This window comes from Ctenocephalides felis, unplaced genomic scaffold (genome assembly GCF_003426905.1).
Source record: "Ctenocephalides felis isolate EL2017-DRISC unplaced genomic scaffold, ASM342690v1 CF-g0.4_SCAFFOLD_01170, whole genome shotgun sequence".
NCBI lineage: Eukaryota > Metazoa > Arthropoda > Insecta > Siphonaptera > Pulicidae > Ctenocephalides > Ctenocephalides felis.
The window spans coordinates 42,518,934-42,524,386 of NW_020537324.1; positions in this window are offsets into that span (position 1 = coordinate 42,518,934).

The window sequence follows — 5,453 nt, forward strand, 5'->3', positions numbered from 1 at the left end:
CTTCACACCACATTATCCTTACATTGGTTTAGAGAAGTCATCAAATTCATTGTCTCTAACACCTATTTTGAATTTAATGGATCATTTTATTACCAAATTTTTGGCACCCCAATGGGATCTCCCGCATCTCCGTCATTAGTAGAAATTTGCTTGCAATTAGTAGAAAACAAAATATTTAAAAATTATAATAAACAAATCTTTTATTACCGCTATGTAGACGATATTATTACTTGTATTCCGGAAGAAAACATCAACATATTTACTGATAATTTTAACAATTTTAATAAAAAATACAGTTTACTGTGGAATTAGAGACAATGAATTTGATTAGCTTTCTAGACATCAGACTAATACGTACAAATGACCACCGACTAATTACTAACTGGTACCAGAAACCAACACTCATACCACACTCTTAAAATGAAAATAGCAACAATAATAAATTCAACAGACCACGCCATACTACTATCTGACAAAAATTTCTGGGACACGAACAATGACCTGGTAATAAACACACTAAAAACAACTCATATCCTACAAACATAATCAACTCGGTCATAAATAACAGACGCAGTTACATTTTCAACAAACAAAACAACCTCACAGACCATAAAAACCGCTTAGACTTGGAGTCATATACTGGTGTCATTTGCCTACCGTACGTAAAAGATTTATATTTCTCGTGGAAAAAACTATTTCAAAAGTGTGGCATTTTATTGGTGTGTAATTGTGATACAACCCTTAGTTCAATTTATACACAAATTAAATCTAAGTTCAATTTTGACCGCCTCAGAAACTTGGTATATCAGATTAATTGCACTAATTCCGAACTCTTTTTTATTGGAGAAACTAACCAAAACCTGAGTAAACGCCTTCATCAACATAAAAAAAAAACTCAAAAAATCCTAAGCAATTTAAAACGATGTTAACTGAGCATATTAAAAATTTAAATCATAATATCGATTTTTTCAACCCTAAAATTTTACATTTTGAAGAGAATATAATTAAAAGAATATTTGCTGAGGGGTTGTTTTTGCAATTGCATAACGACAGGGTCATAAACAAACGCTTCGACAATACGGCCCTGTACGAAACAAACACGTGGTTTTGTAATAGCGTGTCAAAATTTCTTAAAAAATAACAAAATCCTGTGTTTTTTTAAATTTTCCAAAAAAATTTAACACATGCTCAAAACTGCTTTCAGAAAAATGTGACATTTCTATCTTAAACTCCGAATAGTGAATACATAGTTTCGACAACTTGTTAAGTTAGTATGGTTATTAGTGTGTTTTACCATTTGTGGTGTTAAAAAATATATATCTTATCAATGTGCACATACTTATACCATGGATTAATAATGGTTTCATATGCTATATTAGGATACAAAATTGTAAGTGTTTTATTATTATTATTATTATTATTATTATTGCTTTTCCATGAAATTTTCTATCATATAATTTATTTAGTTTCAATTTTTATAGTTAATTTGATTACCACTGAATGATGGCTAAGATGCTAGCCGAAACGTATGGATTTTAAATAAATAAACTTTTAAAAAAAACTCTCATACTATTTTTATTGATGTTACGCCCGAATATTAAACTCAAATTAAACATATATATCAACATCAAATTCAAGACTATTCACATATATATATATATATATATATATATATATATATATATATATATTGTAGAGTTTTGAACAAGAATCCAAAAAGTAATAAAAAACAAGAAAAGTTTTTTAATAAACAATTTATTTATTTACTGTCGACGTTTTGGAACTAGGTACGTTCCATCTTCAGGACATCTGTGATCTTGATGAGATTTAAGCAAACCATATGTTTAAGAAAAGAAAATGCATTTTTCTTGAATAATAAATTAGTTGAAAAAATAATAATATACAGAAATATGATAATATGATCAAAATGAAAATGATAAAAATAAATGAGTGAATTATCTAACAGGATATTAAAAATGATAAAAAATTTTTTTGGAAAGTTATGGAAATTTTTTTAGAAAAGGTTAATGACAAAAATTGAATTAATTACCTGTATGTTTGAATATATGTTAGCACTTTTTCACTAAACAAGATATTAACAAGAAATGAATTTATGAGTAATTTTTTTACAGCCGAATAGGTAAATTTTGTAAATCAAAATTACTATGTGTTTTGTCTTTTTTAAAAAATTATTATTTGAAAAACACAAACAATATTATTCCCTCGATGTTAGGAGGTCGTCGAATGGAAACGAACTAAGTCTGAGTCGTAAAAAACACGTGTAAAACACTTGAGAACTATGCGATTGTATGTGTGTGTTTTTATATATTAGAATGTGAATACTTAAATTATTGAACTTAAATGGAAGTCGATATTAATTGTTTGTTAAAAAATGTAAAAAATTTAAATAATTTAAGTAATAGGATCTGATCTAATGTTGAAACTATTAGAAACATTCATAAGAATAAGACAACTTTCCGAAAATAATCTCCTAAAGATGCAACTTTCATGATATAAGATCTTTGGAGTAAAATTGAACGAGTGGGCGTTTTCAATAGAGTGTTGTACTAGGGTACTCTTAAAATTTTTTTGTTTATGGTGGACCACACTTAGTTCATGTTGTCTCATTCTTTTGTGTACTTATTGCGAGGTTTGTCCAATATATTGGAATGTACAGTCGTTACAGGAAACAGAGTATACTACGTTAGTATTGAAATTGGATGGGGTAGGGGATTTAATGTTCGTAAAAATTTTTTTGGAGGAGTGTAAGGATGAGCCTGATACTAAAATATTTTCATCTAACAGAATTTTGGCAAAATAATAATATAATTCTTTCACGTAAGGAATGCTGCAGTATCCTCTACCATTTAATATATATATATATATATATATATATATATATACTAGCTGACCCGACAGACGTTGTTCTGTACTCATGTCTACAATTTTTAAATTTTTTATACTAATATTTACTGCTTAGTTAAAAATAATAATTACTGTTTTTTGAATTACTATTTACACCAATATATGAGTGATGTTGAATGTAGAACTATTTCAAATAAAATGATTGTTCTCAATTCCCACAGTTAACACTTTAATTATTCATTTAACAAATATTAAAAAATGTTCAATAAAATTGTATATTAAAAATTATACAGTGCGATTTATAGAACAAATTTATTTCCAATAGCTCAATTTATTTTATTGCATTTAAAGGTTATATAGTATTTTTAGTCATACCTGTAGATGTGGATGTATAAATAAATGATTTTTTGTTTATTCACGACTAAAAACATCGATTTTCCAAATTTATCACAATAAAAATGATCGTCTGCCTTTGTGATTTATGTCACAGCATAAGATACACGTGTTGAAAATTGAAATCTTTTAAAAAGGACAACAAATTCAGAAAGAATTAATATATAGCATTCGCGGTAAAGGTGCAATATCACCTTTTATTTTTTTACCCAAAATATATGCTTTAAAAATGTTGCCTATAATTTTTATAATTTCGTACCATATTTTAACTGGCTTTTAGTAATTTTAATATCTAAAATACATTTTTTTCTCCAAAAATCAATATACATTATTGCTTAAGTTATATTTGAAGTGAATTAATTTGTCAAATCATGTTCACATGTGCTCTATTCAACTTGCAATCAACAAAATTATTGCTGTGAATTTTTTTACTGTGCTCCAATTACTTGATATTTTGGAAATAGGCTAATCTTTATCTTAATTTCAATTTTTAACAATTTGCACTCCGTCACCATCCACAGCATTAATTGGATTATTACTCTTTTAATTCTGATTTTATCAGAACTTGTAATACACTATTTTAAATGTGATTAAATGAGCTACAACTTTCTCTATCATTAATTTACCGTAACTTCTCTTATTGTAAAACGGCGCGAAGTTTTAAAGGGCTCGAAAGACCTCTGGTTGGACAGCTCCTTAATTAATCATACATCTATCAATATTTGTGTAACGAAAAAATAATAAACAATAATAATTAGTCAGAAAAATACCTCGAATTTTCTTATATATATACTTTTATACGTATTCTTTCAGAGGTATTATGATGAGAAATTGGTTGTTTTTTTAAATGTTTTTTTTTTTAAATGTTTTTTTTTCATGAAATCATGAGTTTTTTGAGAATCATTTGTACTAAAGTTGTGGTATTTTCTAGAATCCATCAAGATCTCTTAAACCAAGTTAATTCTAGATTGAATACGATTATTTTTAATTTTGGTGGATATGGCACTCAAAGTATTTGATTTAAATGAAAAAAAAAAAACATTGCATGCGTCCTTTATCTGCATGATAGCTCACTCATTTACACGCAGAAGTATTTCATTTAAAGCTTATTTTGAGCACTATAAAAACCCATTTTATATCTAGCCTAATAATGTTCCTAAAACACTATAAAATAACGATTTATTAAGATTTTAATGATATAATTCTGTTCATTACATGATTTTCGTTTTTAAAATGTATATTTTGAAGGTGTTAGCAAAAAAATGATTGAAAAAGCAAAAAAAAACAAATATTCAGTAGTAGCCAGTACTTGAAAAGTATTTCGTTTTTTGAAAAACATTATTAAATATTTTTCTCGTATAATTAGTTTTTATCGATACCCAACGTTATTTTGAAAAAAGTAAAATTACACCACTGAAAAGAAATGTCATCCACCCGAGAAGTGGAAAGGAGTCTAAATTGTTTTCACTTCTGAAGAATAAGATGAACCTAGTTTCAAAATTCCAAACGAATTGGAAAATAGTAAAATTTCAGACCCAAAGCGCTCCATTGAGTAAATATTCGTACCCAATGACAAACATATGAATTTTTGACACAATGAAACTTCTAAATAATTTTTTTTGTATTGTGATTTAGTATAGTAAGGCAAAACGACTGCAAATTGAATATGTTGAGCGCAATCACTTATGGCTCGCTCCTTTGCGCGAATTCGTACGGCGAATCTGTTCGCAAAGTGCGCAAACAAAATTATGCAAGCAAAGCAAAGCAAACACGCGCACGTCAGACGCATGCGCAGACTGCATCACTTGTCAAATGCATGTTAAATTATTTGCATCTTATATTAATTTAATTTTTGGCACATCTCAGCTGCTTTTCGCATTAATAATGTAGACATTAAATTTTTCTTATTCATAATTATGAATTTATTATATTCTATATCGCCTTAGCCTATAAGTGAATAGAAATGTTTGGCAAATAAACAGTCCTCAATGTTTTTTAATGTCAAACTTAAGTTTCAAATATTTTCAAGGGCAAACAATGATAAGCGGGTTTTTTATAATTTTTTCTATTATTCTACAATCTAACTATATTTCTATGAATCAAAACATCTAAAAAATTTCCCGAAACAAACTTCAGGAAGATTCATGAAAAATCCGAAATAGTTTAGGAGGAAATATGAAACTTACATTGTTACA